General features: G+C 39.8%; 1 protein-coding gene across 4 annotated transcripts in view; it reads right to left on the bottom strand.

Annotated features, from left to right (window-relative positions):
• LOC140730399 (transcriptional-regulating factor 1-like) overlaps positions 1–22,344 on the bottom strand; it is a 255,963-nt gene that overhangs the window by 171,941 nt on the left and 61,678 nt on the right. The window lies entirely within an intron of this gene.

Below are 22,344 nucleotides of genomic sequence, written 5' to 3'. Positions count from 1 at the left end.
AGGGAAGACGGAGAGGAAAAAAATACTGCAAGTTGGAGGAATCAATATTCATGCCATCCAGTTGGAGGCTACTTAGCAGGAATATAAGATGTTGCTTTCCAACCGAAGAGTGGCCTCACTGTGGTAGAAGAGGAGGTTACAGACACACACGGTGGAACAAGACTGGGGACAGGAATTGATATATTTGGCCACTGGGAAATTCTGCTTTTATGATAGAGCAGAAATGCTTGATAAAGTACTCCTCTAATCTACATCCCCTAATCTCACTAATGTAGAGGAAGCAGCATTGGGAACACTGGATACAGTAGACAACCCCAACAGCTTCACAGGTGTAGTCCACCTCACAGGATTGTTTGGAGCCCTGAATGGAGGCAAATGACCAGGTGTAGCACCTCTTCTGCCTGCAGAGATAAGTGCCCAGAGGAAGATTAGTGGGGACAGACAAATGGATAAAGGAATGACGGAGGGAGTTGGGTGGGGGGAGTGTTTGATGTGTTGGCAGAAGTTTCGGAGAATGATGAGTTGGATGCAGCAGCTCATGGAGTGATCAGTAAGGACAAGAGCAACTGTATCCCTGTTAAGACAATGGGAAGATGGGGTGAGCACAGATATCTGGAAATTGGGGAAAATGTAGTGAGGGTAACATCAATGGTAGAGAAAAGAATATCCCATTGTTTGAAGGGGGACGACATTACTGATGTCCTGGAAAGCCTCACCCTAAGAAAGTGGAAGGAGCAAAAAGAGAAACTGTTCAGGGTGAGGACCACTTCGGTCAGTTAGAGGAGAGTTAGTGGTGGAGGGAAACTGATCAAGTCCATTATCAAGAAAGAAAAGGAAAATGTTAAGGCTTCTTGATGATGGATAGAAGTTTTTTTCAAAAAGTGTCTAGACATCCAAGGTGAAAATGAGAGGATTAGGGCTAGAGTATTGAAAGCTGTTGAGGAGATCAAGAGCGTGTGAAGTGTTGCAGATGTAGGTAAGAAGGGGCTGAACCAAGGGAGATAGAATAGAGTCAAGGTATGCAAACGCAAGTTTAGTGGTGCAGGAACAGGTAGCAACAACTGGCTTACCTGGACAGTTCGGTTTGTGAACCTTGGGTAGGAAAAAGAAACGAGCAGTGCAGAGTAAAGGAACTATGAAGTTGGTGGCTGTGGATGGGAGATCCCCAGAGTTGATGAGGTTCGTGATGGTGTCAGAGACAATGTCCTGATGGTCCAGAGTGGGGTCTTTTTCAAGGGGTAAATAAGAGGAGGTGTCTGAGTTACTACCTGGCCTTAGCAAGGTAGAGGTTAGTCTGCCACACTATAACAGCACCCATGCTCATTTTCTCCTTGTATTCCACCTCCAAGTCATCAATTTAGATATGGCAGTGGCCTTTAAAGGTTCATTTTGACCTAGCATCAAGTGTGATTGGGCAAGTTCCTCACATCTGTACGCAGCCATTCCAAGTGGTTGCAAGTGGATTACAATGAGCAAAAGGACCGTTATCAGATTATAATACATCACCAATAGCTAATAATATTAAAGAGGATATCACAAATTTCTTCTTACCTAATGTGTGAAAGAATGACAAGTGTGGATATTGGACTGCTGGAAAATGATGCTGGAGAGGAGTAAAAATGGGGCAAAGGAAATGGTGTGTGAACTGAATATGTATTTGACATCAGTCTTCACTGTGGAAGGCACCAGAAATATGCTATAAGTTCCAGGTGTAAGGACTCATGAACTATATGAAGTTACCATTACTAGGGAGAAAGTTCTTGGGAAACTGAAAGGTCTTAAGGTAGATAAGTCACCTGGACTAGATGGTGTATGCTCCAGGGTTCTGAAAGAGGTGGCTGAAGAGATCATGGAGGCATTAATAATGATCTCTGGGAGATTAGAAAATTGCAAATGTCACTCCACTCTTCAAGAAGGGAGAGAGGCAGAAGAAAGGAAATTATAGGCCAGTTAGTCTGACCTCAGTGGTTGGGAAGATGTTGGAGATGATTATTAAGGATGTGGTTTTGGGGTACTTGTAGGCACATGTTAAAATCGGCTGTAGTCACCATGGTTTCCTCAAGTGAAAATCTTGCCTGACAAATCTGTTGGAATTCTTTGAAGAAATAACAAGTGAGATAAGACAAAGGAGAATTGGTTGATATTGTGTTCTTGGATTTTTGAAGGCCTTCGACAATGTGCCACATCTGAGGCCACTTCCCAAGCTATGAGTCCATGGTATTACAGGAAAGTAATTAGCAGGAGGCAAAGAGTGTGAATAAAGAGAGCCTTTTCTGGTTGGCTGTTGGTGACTAGTGGTGTTTCACAGGGGTCCATGTTGGGACCGATTCTTTTTATGCCATATGTCAATGATTGGATGATAAAATTGATGGTACTTTTGCAAACATTGCAGACAATACGAAGATATGTGGAGGGGCAGGTAGTTTTGAGGAACTAGGAAGGCTACAGAAGGACTTAGACAGATTAGGAGAATGGACAAAGAAGTGACTGATGGAATAGAATGTTGGTCAGTGTATGGTCATGCACTTTGATAGAAGAAATGAAATGGTTCACTATTTTCTAAATGGAGAGCAAATACAAAACTCAGAGGCACAAAATATTTGGGAGGTCTTGTGCAGGATTCCCAAAAGGTTAATTTGCAAGTTCAGGAAGGCAAATGTAATGTTAGCATTCATTTTTAAAAAACTGGAATATAAAAGCAAGAATGTAATGTTGAAACTTTATAAAGCACTGGTGAGGCCTCACTTGGATTATTCAGTGAGCAGTTTTGGGCCCTTTATCTTAGAAAGGATGTGCTGCAACTCGAGAGACTTCAAAGGAGGTTCAGAAAAATGATTCCAGGAATAAACAGCTTGTCATATGAAGAGCTCTATGGTTCTAGGCCTGTATTCACTGGAATTTATAAGAATGAGCAGTGACCCAACTGAAATGTATCGAATGAGGAAAGGATGTTTCCTATGGTGGAAGTGTCTAAAGTAGAGGGGCTTCCTTTTAGAACGGATATGAGGAGGAATTTCTTTAGCCTGAGAGTGGTGAATCTGTGAAATTCTTTGGCACAGGCAACTGTGGAGGCCGTCTTTATGAGTACTTAGGCAGAGGTTTCTAGATTCTTGATTGGTCATTGCATGGGCAAGGCAGAAGATGGGGGTTGAGAGGAAAGATAGATCAACCATGATGAAATGGCAGAGCAGACTCAATGGGCCAAATGCCCTAATTCCTCTTCTTTATCTTTTGGTCTTATCTTATGGGTTGCCATTGGAACTAGTTTCAGTCAACTTTTCATTGTTCTGTTCCAGACAATTTGGGAAGTTTATGAACAGCAGAGTATATTCTCCCATCCTCATTTCTGCCAATTCAAGTGAAAAGTAAGAATATTCTGATCAAATTCTAAAGGAGATTTTAAAGTAACTGCTGGTAGACTACAGATTGGGCAATCTTTGTAACACAGAGCTGCAACCTTTCAACTGAGACAGAATAAAGCACACTTCACTGCACATGCTCTGGCTGAGATGCAGATCATCCATCCATTCAGGACAAGATGACACCTGATGAAGTAGCACTAAGAGGAGAGAGAAGTTAGGGAGCTAAAGACAGCATATGCAGCCATAACTAAGCAAAAATTTTCCTGTGAATGCCAAGGGGCAAGTACTTAGCTCCCCACACACAAAATGTTACAGGAACTCAACAGGTCAGGCAGCATCAATGGAAGGAAGTAAACAGTTGTCATTTCAGGCCAAGACTCTTCATCAGGAAAGAATTTGACAGCAGAAGCCAAAATAAGGAGGTGCAGGAGGGGAGGAGTGTAAGCCAGCAGGTGAGTGAGGACAGATGTGGAGGAAATGGAGATGTGGGTGAAAGCAGCAATGATAGTGTTGGAAGGTCCTGTTTCCGGGGGAGAAAAAAAGAGAACATTTTGGATGTTCTAGAATGGAAAGTCTCATCCTGAAAACTGATGTGGCAGAAGCGGAGGAAGTGAGAAAAGGAAATATTATTTTTACAAGTGACAGGGTGTGAAGGGGTATGGTCAAGATAACTGTAAGAGTCAATATGTTTATAAAAGATGTCAGTAGATAGTCTGACTTCAGAGATGAAAACAGAGTGAGATCATGAAAAGGGAGAGAGGTGTCAGAGATTGATCAAGTAAATTTGAGGCCAGGGTGGAAGTTGGAGTAAGTTGGATGAATTTGATCAGTTCGGCATTGGTACAGGAAGCAGCACCTTGACAATCTTAAGTGTAGTAGAGAAAGAGTTAGGGAGTATTGCCAATGTGGGCTTGGAATACGGACTGTTCCACTTTGCTGATGAAAGTAGGCATAGTTAGGGTCAATGCAAGTGCCCTTTGCTACATCTTTGGTTTGGGGGAAAGGGCCAGAGCCAGGGAACTTGAAGTTGTTGAAGTGATGGAGAGCATGTGAAGCATCACGGATGAGGGGATGAACTAAGGGGATAAAATGGAATCAAACAATGCAAACATGAATTCAGTGCGGCAGGAAAAGGTAGAAACAATGGGCCCACTGGGACAGTTAGGTTTGTGTATCTTAGGTAGGAGATCGAAATAAGTGGTGCTGGATACAAGAATGATGAAGTTGGTGGTAGTGGGAGATTTCCTGGACCCATGAGATTGGTGATGGCGTGAGTGACAATGGCCTGATGCTTCTTAGTGGAAGACACAAGTAAGAAGTTTCAGAGAACTGCTGTCTGGCATTAGCAAGGTAGAGATCAGTCTGCCAGATTACAACAGCACAGCTTTTGTCTGTGGGTTTGATGGTGAGGTTGGGATTGGTGCAGATAGTGGAGGCCAATGGGTTTCAAAGGTTTTGAGATTGGAATAGGAGAGAGAAGAGGTAAAGTTGAAACGGTTGATGTCTCGTTACTAGTTAAGAGATGAAACAATCTAGACATACAGAAGGCCAGGGCAGGGTGCCCAAGAGGAGGAGGGTTGATGGCAGAAGGAGTCATCTGTGGTGGGTGGGGTATCCTTGCCAAAGAATTAGGCCTAGAAACAGAGGCAACAGAGGCTCAGTGTTAAGATGAGAGCAGAAGTCAAGGAAACAAAGAACCCTTGCTGAAGAAAGGACATTCTGCCTCAGCGAGGGAAAGGTCAGAGGGTATGGTGAAAACATGGAAAAGGTTGGAGTTGTGGGGTCAGAGGAGAGATCACAGAAAGTACTTAGACCTCCTGTCTCATCACCATCTTTCAAAAGGGTTGCAGGAGAAGTCTAAAATGTGGAGAGCCATAAATATTGATTTAAATATGAAGTTCTGGAAAGTTCAAAGAGATTAGTTTTGCTTGTATACGGCTATCAAGATGAAAGGATTAATAACATAACAAATTGTTAACAAATAACAAATAACTTAAAAATTTCACAACAAAACACTACAAGGGGATTGACAACGCAACTGAGGTTATTGTGTGGTCGTTCAGTATCTGTAGGTAAGTTAGAGGGACATCAATCACACTGGCACTGCTGAGAAGATCTGAGTGAAAAAGACTATACAGTAGCTCAATTGGTTAATTTCCCTGTGTTTGTGTGTATCTATACTGACACACACACACACACACACACACAAAAACACATAGAACAATTAATACATAGTAAAAGGGAGCAGTGTACACAGCGTGGTAATTTGTAACACAGGAGCAATTTGAGCAAGAAGTCATATTCGTTGGAGCACTATAATCTTGGCAAGTTTGTTCAATGCTTCACAGTGTAGTCAAAAAGAGAACACTGATATTACACTTAGGACAGGAGCTGCAGTTAAAGATTGTACTCGATAACCAAACATATCTACAATTATTCAACTAAAGAAATCAGGGAGTAGCCAATCTATGTGCGGATCCAAATGTGTAATTACTAAAAGCAAAAATGCAAAAATGCCACTAACTATTAGCCACATATCATTTGGTCCATTACAATTCTGTCAGCACATAAATTTATTCAAAGAAAAAAAATATTAAAAGGAAAATTAGTAATCAACCTAATTTTAAAAGATGATTTTATGCTTCAATATTTCCCAGAACACTAAATTCTTCAGAGAAAGCAGATGTGAGAATTGTTGACATCAGCTCTTCCTTTTTCAGACATTTCCTTAAGTCCATACACATAACTATTCCACTGTTTATAGATATGCATGATCTCATCCCACAGTAAACACATATACTGGACCCAAAATTAAAGACAAATGCAAAGTGTAGTACAACAAAACACTGACTCTTACTCTGCAACAAAATCTTTAATATTTGCTAATACAGTGGATTCCGCTTAATTGGGACGCATCAGGACCAGTACGTTTTGACCCAATTAAGTAGGTGCCCCATTAGCCGAAGTTGCATAGAAATAGTTAAAAATGTATTTTTTTTTTAAAAAAGGCAAGCTACTGTTTAATTGAGAAACGAATTATGCATTTAAATGAAATACAGAACAAATAAGGACACCATCAATACTATTTCAGTACTATAAAATTGGGTATCACTGCCTAACAGTCATCAACGGAATTCATACAGTTGTACACCACCTTGTTCTTTTAATTGACTGTAAATGAACAAAATCAGTGCATAAACCTAATGGACTGTCTTAATAAAGTCCTTCAATGATTGCACCCTCACAATCATCGTACAGGTGAAAGACAAAATAGCTGATTGTGGACTTCAAGAAGGGCAAGACAAAGGAACACATACCAATCGTTATAGCGGGATCAGAAGTGGAGAGAGTGAGTAGCTTCAAGTTCCTGGGTGTCAAGATATCTGAGGATCTAACTCAGTCCCAACATTTCAATGTAGTTATAAAGAAGGCAAGGCAGCGGCTTACTTTATTAGGAGTTTGAAGAGATTTGGCATGTCAACAAATACACTCAAAAAATTCTATAGTTGTACAGTGGAGAGTATTCTGACAGGATGCATCACTGTCTGATATGGAGGAGCTACTGCACAGGACCAAAAGAAGCTATTAGAAGGTTCTAAGTCAAGTCAGCACCTTCTTGGGCACTAGCCTACAAAACACCCAGGACATCTTTAGGGAGTGGTGTCTCAGAAAGGCAGTGTCTATTATTAAGGACCTCCAGCACCCAGGGCATGCCGTTTTCTCACTGTTGCCATCAGGTAGGAGGTACAGAAGCCTGAAGGCACACACACAGCGATTCAGGAACAGCTTTTTCCCCTCTGCCATCCAATTCCTAAATGGACATTGAAGCTTTGGATATCACCTCACTTTTTTTAAAACTATACAGAATTTCTGTTTTTGCATATTTTTAAAAATCATAACTGATGTAATTTTTATACGTAATTGATTTACTTATTTATTATATTTAGTTTTTTTTTCTCTCTCTCTCTGCTACATTATGTATTGCATTGAACTGCTGCTGCTAAGTTAACAAATTTCACATCACATGCCGGTGATAATAAACCTGATTCTGATTCTTCATTTTCACTGTAACATTTAAAATGATTGTTGACACATTCAAATTATTTAGTAGTTGCTAACATACTGAAGTAGTGAAATTATTTAATTTTCACTCCTGACAATTTCTAGCATCTCCAAGATTAAATGCTTAGTGAGCAAAATAGTTCTGAATTGTTTTAATGGTTATTTCCTGCGAATTAGTGACAAAAATCACTGTTTTGAACACAAACATACATAACTGATGTCATTTCAAAACTGTTCACTCTAACCATGTTTAGTGTCTAATGGCGCCACAAGTGCACACAATTGACACTAGTTAAAAACTGTTTGACAACAGTCTAATTTTTGCTTTCTTTCCGATAACTGTTTTCAATCTACATCCCTTATCCCCAAATTACATTTGCTTTGACTTTCTTGACCAACTTCCCAAATGGAACTTTATACACAATATTCACTGCGCCCCCCCCCTTAACTTTTCCATTAGCCATGCCACTAAAGAACTCTACAAGATCAGCAAAACATGATTTTTCACTTATAAACCCATGTTGTCTCTGCTCAACCCTCTTATTCTTTTCAGTGATTACATCCTTCAATGTAGCTTCAGTATTTTTCCTTACCATTTGGCAACACAAGCAGATAGAATGGTAAAAATGGTGTACAGCAGTCAGGCCAAAGTATAAAACTTCGGTTGGACCACATTAGGGGTAGTGTTTGCAGTTCTGGTCACCTCCTTGACATCTTCAGATAGGATAGTTAAAGTGCCTCTTATCCCAGGATGGAAAAGTCAAAAATTAGAGGACATGGCTTAAGATGAGAGGGGACAAATTTCTCTGTACCACTTCTTTCAAAATGCCAAAGCATAAATTTACTGGCTATCCAGCTCACCACTTTCACATGAACTTACTTACTGGTGTTTGACAAAATGCAGGCTCCTTCTTTCTCTTTAATCACAAATTTATTTTGAGGAAAAAAGAGAGAATGTACCAGCAAGTACAGATCCAGAGCCATCAAACACTGCTCATATATTAACCCTATTATTCCTGGAATAATTCTCACAAACCTTCTCTGGACCCTCTCCAATGCCAGTACATCTATTCATAAATAAGGGGTCTAAATCTGCTCACAATATTTGAAGTGTGGCCTGACTAGCTCTCATCTTCTAGTACTCTCGGAATGAAAGCTAACATTGCATTTGCCTTCCTTACCACCAACTCCACCTGCAAATTAACCTTAAGGGATTCTCCCAGATCCATGTACCTTTGAAAATAGAGCACAGTTCAAGCTGTAAACACACAAGATTCTGCAAATTCTGGAGATCCAGGTTAACAGATACAAAATGCTGCATGAACTCAGCAACTTGGGCAAAATCTATGGAAGTGATTAAACAGTCAATGCTTTGGCCAAGACCCTTCATCAGGACCTGTACCTAGATGCATGTTTAATCATCAAGAATAGGCATGATGAAAGAAAGCATTAAAAACATGTTGCCTTCAGTTGAACAACATGTAGATTCCAAGGACATGATGGAATTTTTTTTTAATGTCCTGACAAGCTAACTGCTTTTCCCACATAGGGAAAGAAGATTATATTTCCAAACTGCTGCTTTGAAATCTTAATTAAGGCCAAGTAGTTAATATTGGGGGGAGGTATGCAAACACTCTAAAGGAAAGCAACCCAATAAAGGACATCAAGTGTTGCTCTCAACTGCTTGAATTAGAAGTATATATAGGACAACTTGAGCTTTGAAACAGCTAAATTAATTAATAATTGAAAACTGGAGGTGTACAAATCTTCATTAATTAAAAACCTACTCAGCCTGAAAGAAAGACGTGCAATGATAACATCTCTCTCACCTCCCTTTCCGGGGTGTCCAAAAGCACTTTACAGCTAATGGAGCACTTTGTATAGTTACTGGCACTGCGGTAAGTAGGAAACACAAGTTATAGAACTAAGTGTTTAAATAAGAACTACAGGAATTAAAAATAAATACAAGTGCTGACACGTTACACTAAAAGTACCTGGAACAAAATGAATACTATTTGACTCCTTATCTTTCAAATTTATCAGGTTCTTTTTGAAATACCACAGAAATGACTCAACATCATCCAAAAACATAACATCAGTTTACCCTTTAGCACTAACACCCAGCACTATCTCTACACAAACTCCATTATCTTCAAATTCTCAAACTGCTAAAGTTATCACCACCTCCACCGTCCAGTAATTGCTGGCCTACACTGACTCAGTTATGCAGTGCTTTAGTTTTAAAGACCTCACCAGACAATTTTCAAATTTCTCCTTGGTCTCTCTTCTCTCTAGAATTCTGTTAACTTTTGAATGCATTACTTGCATTATTGCAACCTGGTTGCCAAGGTTCTAAACTCTGGGAATTTCTTTCAAGATCTTTTGCCACTAACTCCATTAGGAAGCTCCTTAAAAATTCGCTCTCTGACCAAGCAATTTGCAATCTGCTGTCTTTCTTTATGGCTTCATACTGTATCTAATCTTCATTTATAACACTCTCAACTTGCTTTAATACATTAAATTATTGCTGTATAAAAAGACAAGTTATTATTATAAACACGAGAATGTCTGCAGATGTTGGAAATCCAAAGCAACACACACAAAATGCAGATCAAGCAGCATCTATGGATATAATACAAAGTGTACGTTTTGGGCCGAGACCCTTCTTCAGGATGGTTACCACTGTTTTTCAACATAGAAACACCACTAACCAACAGAAAATACTTAATTAAGAATTTTTCTTGTACAAATTTGAAAGCAAAACCAAGCCACATATATCATTTACTTACAGTATTCAGTTTTGTATATGTATTAATAAAATTTACTTTCAAAGAGATTATTTTACTTCTAAGTTAATTTATCTCATTAAATTCAGTACTTCCTTCTGGATACAAAATAAATGAGCAATAAAAGCAATCACATTGTTTTAAGGGAATAAAAATTACAGCATTTTTTAACATTGGGGTAAAAAGCCTATTAAATAAAAAGTGTAAAATAACTGAGAGACAAAATAAATACCTTATTCATCAGCATACACATTCATTTACTGCATTACTAAATTCTGGAAAACTTATTTACTTTGGGAGTTAATTGCTGAGTGGTCAACAATAAATCATAAGGTGTAAAACAAAAATCACAAGCATACTCAAATTCACAAGATTATTCTGAAGGAAGTTAACTCCTAAATTCAAAGTAGTTAATGGAAACAGTAACAGAAAGCCTATATGGACTAGAAATGCTTGTGATCAGCATTTGTAAAGTGATCAGCAGTCAGTTTCCCATTTCCAATTATATACAGACAGGCCTTGCATTACAGCCCTCTGAGTAACTGAAATACACCCTTACATAATTTACAAATCACTATATAAATATTTGTTATAGAGAACAAAATTTGCTCTCAAGGAATTTATATAGAAAAATAAACAAACAAAATATTTTTTAAACTTCTATCCCCAAGCACATGTACTGATGACATCCTAAAAAAGAATATGATATTAACTGTTTTCCAGGAATGCAACTCCCAAAATCACAGTAGTTGCCTGTATTTAAACACTCATTTTAATATACTCCGTTGCATGTCTTAGATTCTGCCTTCAAATTGTGATGCGCTTGGCTTAAGATGGCGCTGGTAAAGCAAAGTGACTATTTGTTGGTAGCAAACAAAACAACGAAAACCAGTAACTACTTAAATCACACTCTTTCTGGTAAACGATCATTGCAATCAATAGCCTGTAAATTCCCTTTGAGCTTTTAACTGCCTGCATGATCTGGTTATTTTTACATTGTGAACTGAAGTCTCAAAAGTGCAGGATGGTTGTGGCATGGTGTGTACAGGCCATATCAAGGCCCGGGCTAGAGAGCGGGTAATGAGTCAATGCTATAACATTGTTGGAGCAGACCTGGAGGAGATTCGATGCGGCAGAACAGAGTTGAGGCAGTGAGGCTAAGGCCCGAGAGTGTATCTAACCGGCTAGGAATGACTTGAGGTTTGATTGATTTAAACAGATGGCCGAACTGAAAAGGCCGGGTATGGGCCAAATCAAGGCGACAGGGCCCAGGCCCAAGAGTGTATCGAAACGGCAGGGCCTGGATTGGAGAGAAAAGAAGGACCTGAGGTTTGATCGATTTAAGCATCGAACCAGACTACAAAGGTCAGGGTGACAGTGCCAAACGTGAGGGACAGGCCAGTTCAGCTCTCTGCTCCATGAAATTTAATGTCTCTGTGCTGAATCGAGGCTCTGACTTGTAAGTAACAGGCTACTGGATCTGCTAGAGTGATGACTGGTTTTGTGGCTATGGACTCACTTTGGTGAACCTCATTTGTTTGCTAGCTTTTGTTATTTGCACAATGGGTGTTTTTTTCCTCTGCACATTGAGTGTTAGGCAGGCGTCATTTTTTATTGTTTTCTATTGTGTTTATTTATTTTGTGACTGCCTGTAAGGAGATGAGTTTTAAGTATACATACAGTACTTTGATAATAAATGTATTTTGATTTTGGTAGCTTAGTTTCTGTCTTCAGTCAAAGGTCAGCTACTTGGCCCAAATTTGGCCAACAAATAAAGATTGCACCTTCTGCTAGGGTAATCATACTTTTGACTCATATGGAATTTTTCTGGCAGTTTATTCACAAATTACTAATGAGGAAGTTCCTTTAGGCCAAGGGAGCCCATCTCAACATAGAAGTGCTGACTAGAGAGTTAAAACTGGCTGAAATTCAGCTACTATGGATTAGAGACAAGATGCAGCTACAATAATTCAACAAATGACTTCAACAGGAAATATGACTTGTGTGCTCAAATCCCACAGATAAAATCAAGCTTTGATTGTGATACTCCCTTAAATGAATAATCAAACAACACTGCCAAAGAGCACATGAAAAGTAGCAGGTGGCTAAAGTCATGAACTTGTGCACACCTAGATTTTTTACTGTAATGCATTGAAGCAACAGAAAGGCTTACCAGACAACTTCAGAGGGCAGTTAAAACATAACGACATCAGTGCTGGAATGGGATGACATGTTGCTATACTGCTCAAGCAGAACAGTTTTCCTTCCATAGAGTGCACCAATAGCTAGGTTACAATTTGATGACAGCTTGACAATCTGTCATTACTTTTATGGAAAACAGAGTTTTATCTTAATAACAAAAAGCCAAATTCAAAACTTTCAAATTGCCAAAACATGGTGCCATTATGAAAACTGTTTTATTGCAGTTCATTTGAACTTTAGCTAGGATGAAAGACTGGGAAACTTCAGATATTTCCTTTGGAAAGGAAAGGAAAGCTCATATTGATGTGTAAAATTGTAGGGGCTTTTCTTTTCAAGTTTATGAGGTGCGCACACAACTTGCACAGGGATTCAACATAGTATGATGCTGAGATAGAGTCTCGGATGTGCTAGAGCACATCGTCACAACATCACACATTCTCGCCCAGGGGACTCAGTTCTACCATGACCACCTGTTTCGAGGTTTCTGACACAATGATTATGTCAGGAGTTAGCTATGATAATGCGATGAAGTCAGGGAACTTTAATTACTTGCCATGATTGACTTTCAGTTGCCAGTCAAATGCTGTGGTAAGAAAGCGTGCTTGTGATTTGTGCTGAAGTTGTGGTTGGTCACCAGCTTTGACAATAGATATGGGCTTTCCAGGTTGGTGGAGGTGCTCACTGTTCCTAAGGGTTGTGGAGATATTTTCAGCCACTGCCTTCAGCACCTAGTCACGGTGCCAGCCATAGCGACTGGCAGCTTGGATAGAACCATTCTTCTTTTTCAAAGTTGCCAATAACCAGTGGATATACATTTGAACTGACAGATAAAAAGACCAAGGGAGAAATGAGACAAAATGCTTCCAAACCAACTGACTGATAATCTAGTAACAAAACCATTTAACCAATAGTTAAACTGAAGGTTAAGTCCCGAATGGTTAAACTGCAACATAGAACACTGATGTCTTGAATCAATACAACAGAACTGCATGAGCTCTGGTTGCTAACTTCCTGACTACTGTTTATATAACAAGCAAAAGGTTATCCAGTGAATCATTCATATCATATGAAATTTCGGAGCAGAGTCAAAGGTAGAAGCAGAGCTCTTCCCATCTACCACTTGAGGTTAGAGGAAGTAGCACAAGCAGTGCCCCCCACCCAAAGGAATATGGGAGACCCTGACTCAATGGGGATAGAGACAAAGGCAGAGGTGGAATTCGCATGAGCAGAAAACCCATTTTTGGCAAGAATTGAGCACTCCCAATCCCAACACTGATTATGCCATTCTCTACGCAAAGGATTGCAAGGTAATGCAGGCATCCTACACCATGATAGACAATGATGACCTCTGGACTGACCACTACTTAATCTGTTTTGTTATCCCCACCAGCCTGGCCTCAAACAAAAGGGGTAACAGAAATGCTATCCCAAGAAAATCAATTTCAAAGGTCTTGAACAAACTAAGAGATTGTGTTACCAGAGAGCATCTTAGAAAAAAAACTGGCCAAACCTAACTAACCACAGCCATAAAATATCCAGAGCATCATAACTGCTGGTGAGGTCCACCATATTTAGCACCTGCAAAGAAACTCTTGCTTTCATTACAGCAGAATGACCAGACTTAGTAGCTAATTAAATAACAAACTCAAATAGTTCATGAATTCCACCAAGAAATAGCTTCCCAGGCACATCCTAAGCTGGGTATAAAAAGTACAGAAGTTTCAGCAAATCACTAATGACTAAGAAATACACAGATTCAATGTTATAAAGACCTTCCATATCCCAAATACCCAAGGGTTGAATCCACTGAAGACCTGGGGATGAAATTCTCAAGGGTGTCAATAACTAATGGAAGGAACATGACAAGGACTTATTAATGCAAGTACCTTTAACTCCATCCACAGCAAATCATTTGGTTTAGCTCACATGCCATCTCTGGCCATACACAAAATTCAAAAAAGCAAGGCTTTACAATCAAATGGTAATCCCTCCCGAAGTTCAAAAAAATTAGAAACCTTTAACAGAAAGCACACCACCTCAACCCACAGTCTTGGAAAGTGGATGACAGGACAAATTCAGAGATTTTTAATCATAAGATGATCAAAATTGGAGACAAATCTGACTCAATTTTGATAGAAGGGGCTCCCTGGTGTCTGTAAAAGACACAGCTTGTCTCGCATTCCAAGTAATCTAACAGCTGATGCTACCTGTATGGATTTTGCATGTTCACCCCATAACTCTATGGGCTTCACTGGGGTCCTCCAATTACTTCCCAGTTCTCAACAACTTATTTATTGTTTGATCAACTGGTCACTGCAAAACAGCCCTAGTACAGCTGGGTAGTTGTAGAATAACTGAATTGTTTGGGGCAAAGGGCAAAGGGAAAATGTGTTGATAGGCCCAGATTTTAGAATAGGATACAAAGAAATAAGTAGGGAGATGTTATGGCTCTGAGAGCTGAAATAGAGCTGATGGGCCAAATGGTCTCCTTCCACACAGAAACAAATATAAAGTCATTGCTAGGCTCCTCCTCAACCATCTCCTCCAAGAAGCTGAAAGAACTGTTCCCTACATTGCCTTATGGGTTTTATCTACCTGAAAGAACAATAGTCATGACCATGTGCCAACTCCAAGAGAAACACTGGGAGCACCAACAACTCCAGTTCAGCACTTTGACTCAAAAGAATCTTTGATTTTCAATTAAGAAGAAATGCTTTGTATTCTCCTCAAGAGTGGTCACCCGCAAGAAGAGTCAATCATCTTGCATGTTCATGATGGAATGCAAGTATTCAGATGCTTCAAGACTTCAGATCAACTCGGAGTCCTGCCACCTGCAGAAGCTTTGTACAATTCGGCAGTTGTGGGCTGTATCAGCTGGGGTCAAGAGGCTGAGTAAAGAATGGTAGACAACTTTGTTGAGTGGTGTGGGCTGAATCACCTGCTAATACTAAGCTGAATACTTAGGAACTCACCTGGACAATAAACTGGATTGGACTTAAAATACAGAGGACCTGTACAAGAAGGGACAGAGCCGACTGTACTTCCTGAGGAGCCTACGGACACTCAACATCTGTAGTACTATGCTGCAAATGTTCTATGACTCAGTGGTGGCCAGCATTCTATTCTACCCTACGGTCTGCTTTAATAACAGACTGATTCCACTGCGATGCACCACTGAATGCCACAGGAGATCCTTTCTCCCTGTCAGAGTATTGCTATTATGCTCTTCCTGAGATCAGCAGAGCAACATCCTCTCAATTTTGGACCCTTATCTGTCACACCTGATACCAGGACAACAGCTGACAGCCCTGCCCTTCCCTCCATTTCCTTTACTGCAATATAATCCCATGTGCCAATCCATGCTCTCAGCTCATCTGTCTGAGCAGTGAGGCTTCTCACATTGAAGTGAGTGCCAGTAACTAGTGTAAAACATATACAGGTGTCTCCCGCTTTACGAGTGTTTGCTTTACGCCACTTCACTTTTACAAAAAGACCTACATTAGTAACTTGTTTTCGCATTACAGAGGATTTTTGCTTTTATGAAAATTTTTCCCATATAAAATTAATGGTTCTCTGTTCTATGCCATTTCGGCTTAAGAAAGGTTTCATAGGAACGCTCTGTCTTTGTAAGGGGGGGGGGGGGGGGGAACATCTGTATAATGCATCAGGACTCAGTCCTGATGCACAGTCTTGGCCTGAAATGTCAACTGTTTATTCATTTCCATAGATGCTCTCTGACCTGCTGAGTTTCTCTAGCATTTTACACTTTGTATTACTCCGGATTTCCAGCATTTGCAGAATCTCGTGTTTCTGATGTGCAGGTAACTAGAAGCTACTCTACAGGAAATTGCCGGGTCAATGGGGCCCAGCTGCTGCCTGTGCTGTAACAACTGTACGATTCTATGGAACCAGGTAACAAACTGCACCCAGTTAATGCACACTCAAATCACTATACGTTCTGGAGACATTGACACCAACTTGGGCAGATTTTTTTAGACCAGCGTTTCAAGAAAACTGGCAGAAGAAGTTTGATCTCTTAGCTTATGTGCTAGAATGACTCTTTCATTAGCACAAAAGATTTCTTGCATTATTTATAACATACACTTACTAAATTCATACTCTCAACAAAAGCAAATAGCTTGCTCTTTTATTTGGTTGTGGAACCATTCAGTGCTCTTGTTGGGTGCTTTGCAAAACAACCATCATAAAAATCTACATGTATATTGGATACAATTCACGTTTCAAAATTTGGTGTTGGAAAAAATGCAAGCTCTTTCTTTCTCATTAGTATCAGAAGATAATAAAGAAATGAAAGAGAATATTTTAAAATACTACAGAAAACAAACAGCAGAACTGGGATACAAATCAAGAAACCAAGGAGCACAGTAATAACAAATGAGGATCACAGCAATAAAAATCTTGTTTTGCAGAAATGATGGAAGAAGCAAAACAATTGCCTTATCAGTTGCTATGACTGAAACTCACTCAGTACATCATTTTAAGAGCAAAGGCTCCAAGGCAAAACCACATACAGCATTTTTTCAGCGTGCTCTAAAGTAGCACCATAGAGTATTACGGTGCTCTACGGCACAGAAAATGGCCCAACTCATCCATACCAATCAATCTGAGCTAGTCCTATTTGCCTGCAGCTGGCCCAATTAAGCAGCTACCCCAATTAGCCAAAGTTTCATGGAAATAGTTAAAGAGATATAAAAAAGGCAAACTGTGTAACACTTTACATATTTAAATGAAATACCAATAGTTCTACAGTGATATAAAACTGTATTTGTTCCTAAGAAAGAGCAATTCACGCAGTGTACATAATGAACAAAAAATTAGTGCAGACATCTAGCACAGATAATGGACTGCCCTCATACAATGCTATCGATAACTGCATCCTCAAAATCTTCAATTTCATTGTACCATTCAAGATGATTGCTATACCTTCAAATTCTTTGTGGTTCCTAAATCATTGAGGTAGTGAAATTGTTTCATTTTCACTCTCGGCTGTTTCTGGCATTTCCAAGCCTGAATACTTGAAACCACATTAAGCAAAACAGTTCTGAATTGTCTCATTGCTTATTTCTCGCCAACTATCAGTGACAAAAAATTACTGCTTTTTGAACACACACACACAACTGATGCTATTTAAAAACTGTTCGCTCTCAGCACAGTATAGCTTCAACGGCCATACAAGCGCATGCAACTAATACTAGTTAGAATCTGTTTGACAAGCCTCCTGCCTCATTAAAGCGACATAGTGTTCCAAATAAACTAAGGCAATCCTGGCAATTTTCTCAATTAGTTTTTGTTCTTTAAGTGTGGTCCCAAATAAGTGGCTGCCCTGATTAAATGATGGCCCAATTAACCAAAATCTACTGTACATCAAAACCTTTACTATTAATGAATCTACCTAAATAAGTCTCAAATCTTGTTATTGCATCTACCTCTATCACTTCTTCTGGCAGTTTATTCCATGTACCAACCACCCTCTTGTGAAAAACTTACCCCTACTGCCCCATGCGTTTATTTCCCTTCTCAGAAATAGGCCTTTTGGCCCATCAAGTCCAATTGACCTGCACCTGGACTATAGTCCACTATAACCCTCACAACTACGTACCTAACCAAATTTCTCTTGAATGTTGAAATCTCACTGGAATCTACCACTTCCATTGGCAGCTCATTCTACACTCTCACCACCCTCCGAGAAGAAATTCCCCCTCATATTCCCCTTAAGCATTTCACCCTTAACCCATGACCTCTAGTTCAAGTCTCACTCAAGCTCAGTGGAAAAAGCCTGCTTGCGTTTACCTATCTATATCCCTTATACCACCATCAAATCTCCCCTTATTCTTCTACATTTGAGGGAATAAAATCCTAACTTATTCAATCTTTCCCTATAACTCAGGTCCTCAAGTCCTAGCAACATCCTTGTAAATTTTCTCTGCACTTTTTCCAATCTTATTGATATTTTTTTCTGTAGGTAGGTGACCAAAACTCCACACAATACTCCAAATTAGACTCACAGATGTCATATATGACTTCAACTTCTGGTATATAACATACCAACTTCTGTACTCAATAGTTATGAAGGTCAATGTAGCACATGCTTTCATTGCAATCCTATCTACCTGTGACAACGTATTCAAGGAATTATGGATCAGTATTCACAATCCCTCTGTTCTATCACACTCCTCACTGTGTATGTTGTACCCTGGTTTGTCCTCCCAAAGTACAACATCTCACATTTGTCTGCAATAAATTCCATCTGCCATTTTTCATCCCATTTTTCCAGATGGTCCAGATTCCACTACAAGCTTTGGTAGTATTCCTCACCCCCAGTCTTGACGTTATCTGCAAATTTGCAGATCTATTTTAGCACATCATCATCCAGATCATTGATATAGATGACAGACAACAATGGACCCAACACCAATGTCTGCAGCATATCACTAGTCACAGAAACAACCATCTTTGGCTTCTCCTGCAAATCCAGTGTCTAATCCAATTTACAACCTTATCCTGAATTCTGAGCATCTGAAGAGATGGTTGTTGACTTCAGGAGGGCATGGAGCGACCACTCCCTGCTGAACATCAACGGCTCCTCAGTAGAGATCGTTAAGAGCACCAAATGTCTTGGTGTTCACCTGGCAGAGAATCTCACCTGGTCCCTCAACACCAGCTCCATAGCAAACCAAGCCCAGCAGCGTCTCTACTTTCTGCGAAGGCTAAGGAAAGTCCATTTCCCACCCCCCATCCTCATCACATTCTACAGGTGTTGTATTGAGAGCATCCTGATCAGCTGCATCACTGCCTGGTTCGGAAATTGCACCATCTCGGATCACAAGACCCTGCAGCGGATAGTGAGGTCAGCTGAGATGATCATCGGAGTCTCTCTTCCCACCATTACAGACATTTACACTACACACTGTATCCTCAAAGCAAGCAGCATTATGAAGGACCCCATGCACCCCTCATACAATCTCTTCTCCCTCCTGCCATCCGGGAAAAGGCTCCGAAGCATTCGGGCTCTCACGGCCAGACTATGTAACAGTTTCTTCCCCCAAGCTATCAGACTCCTCAATACCCAGAGCCTGGACTGACACCTTGCCCTATTGTCCTGTTTATTATTTACTGTAATGCCTGCACTGCTTTTGTGCACTTTACGCAGTCCTGTGTAGGTCTGTAGTCTAGTGTAGCTTTCTCTGTGTTGTTTTTTTTATGTAGTTCAGTCTAGTTTTTGTGCTGTGTCATGTAACACCATGGTCCTGAAAAACATTGTCTCATATTTACTATGTACTGTACCAGCAGTTATGGTCGAAATGACAATAAAAGTGACTTGACTTAACTTGACTTCTTGACCAATCTCCCATGCAGGACCTTGACAAAGACATAAGAAAACATGCACTGACTTTCTTTTATCAACTTTCCTGGTATCTTTCTTGAAAAACCGTAAGATTGGTTCAACACAACCTACCACACACAAAGCCATGCTGACTATCCCCAATCAGATCCTGTTTATCCAAAAACTTGTATATCCAATTCCTTTGAATACCTTCCAATAACTTTCCCACTACTGATATCAGGCTCAGTGGCATATAATTTCCTGGCATATTCTTAGAGCCTTTCTTAAACAATGGAATAATATTAGCTATCCTGCAATCCTCTGGCACCTCACCTATGGCTAAAGATGTTCTAAATATCTCAATTAGGACCCCTACATTTTCTGCACTAGTCTCCCACAGAGTCTAAGGGAACACCTTATCAGGCCGTGGAATTTGACACCCTAATTTGATAGCAAACACCTCCTTCTTTATGACCTGCATCAGGTCCATGACCAAGCTGTTGCTTTGCCTCATTTCAGTGTCCATCGTCCATCTCCCTAGTAAATACTTATGTAAAAAGATACCATTTAAGATCTCCCATGTCTTATTCAGCTCCAGGCATTGATGACCACTTTGATTGTCCAGAAGACCAATTTTGTCCCTTGCTATCCTTTTGCTCTTAATATATTCATAGAAACCCTTGGGATTTGTTTTCAATTTCTCTATTCTGGGAAAGAGACTATCTACCTCAATCTATGCCCATATATCAACTCAATAAACCTCCACAAGGTCAACCCTCTGCCTCTTTTAGTTCCAGCCTATTCAGTCTCTCCTTATAATTGAAGTCCTAGCAACATCCTTGTGAGTATTTTTTCCATCCCCCTTAGCTTAGTCACATCCTTCTTATAGCATCCCAGGTGCAGTCTCCCTAATGCTCTTATGCCTCAACACTTCTACTCAATGCCACAATCAATGGACCAGTATGCCAAGAAACTTCCTTCGTTGCCCTGTCTACCTGTGTCATCACTTTCATGAAACTATACATGCATCTACTTGTCTCTCTCTGTTCTACAATACTTTCCAGCACCCTGCCATTCATTGCGAATGTCCAACCATGAATTAACTTGAAGTGAGTTGTTTGCACTTGTTCAATTATTTCATAGAACAGAGAATATTACAGCACAGTACAGACCTGTCAGCCCACAAAGTTGTGTCAACTTTTTAACCTACTGTCAGATCAATCTATTCTTCCTCCCATATAGGCACACAGATGACACAAAAATGGAGGCCAATCTAAGAGTCTCTTGAATGTCCATAATGTATCTGCCTCTATCACCACCCCGGCAGCACATTTCAGGCACCTGTCACTTTCTGAGTATAACCCTTCCTCTGACATTACCCCCATACTTTCCTCCAATCACCTTAAAAGTTATACCCTTTCACACAAGCCATTTGTGCCCAAGGAAAAGTCTCTGGCTGTCTACTTGATCAAATACAGTTCAACAGAATTCTTAAAATAGCTTTACATTATACAGTATATGGTTGTCCTCAATCAACAGCCTATTCAGCATCCTAATAACTCACTGCCTCCACACTGGGTTAGTCTACAGTGTTATGCATCTACAATAACCAAGCACAATCTGCACCTTCCACCTCCACCACCTAGTTGTCCAAAAGAGGCATGTCAATGAAAATACCACCATGCTCAGGTCATACACTTCATAGCCTGAATTTATACGTAAATTCCTTCATCACTACTGGATCAAATCTGTCCAATTCTTCACAGCAGTATGTTTTCAACATACAGACAATAGCAATTTAAGTCAAATCTCTATCACCTTTAAGGGAAATTAAGAAAGAGAATGCTCTAATTTGTTATTATTTTGTATTATAATCAATCACCTAGGCTGGTTTTATCATAATTTGCACCAGCCACCATCATCACAATGTATCACAAATCTTAACTTTTTTAAAAAAAACATACATTTCACAAATGAATGAAGTCGAGTTAACAACTACTAGCACCTTTACGTTTGTAAAACCATATGAAAAAAACTCTACCAAAGATCATGACATTTTTTGCCTTCCTGTTCCACTTTCCTCTGTTTCTTAATCAATATCAAATAATAATTTGATATTCTCATACTAGTTTAATATACTCACTGATTGAGAAGTTTGACAAATGATAAAATGAGCAAGAAAAAAATAACCATCATACTTGCACAGCTACTCATGGGATTGCAGCTGAATTATTTTTTACCACAGCAATATTTCCTCCACTAATCTTGTTCATATCTCAAAGTATATCAATCTCCACTTTCAATATATTCACTGACTATGCCTCCTAAGGAAAGAATTCCAAAACTTCACTACTGTCTGGTTGAAGACAGTTCTTCCTATTTCAGTCCTGATCAATGACTTGCACTCCAACCAAGGAAGCATCAAATTTGCATATACTCTCATTCTTCTCCAAGACCAGTTTTGCTTAATTTTTTTTCTCTCTTGTGACAATCTGCCCCATCCTCATGTCCATTTCTGGATTCATTCACCTTCATTGCACTCCCTTCTTCAAAGGCAACTGCTGCCAAGAGAAAGGATAAATCAGTA

The sequence above is a fragment of the Hemitrygon akajei genome, chromosome 7 (genome assembly GCF_048418815.1).
Source record: "Hemitrygon akajei chromosome 7, sHemAka1.3, whole genome shotgun sequence".
Lineage (NCBI taxonomy): Eukaryota > Metazoa > Chordata > Chondrichthyes > Myliobatiformes > Dasyatidae > Hemitrygon > Hemitrygon akajei.
This window is presented reverse-complemented; position numbering and strand designations above follow the sequence as displayed.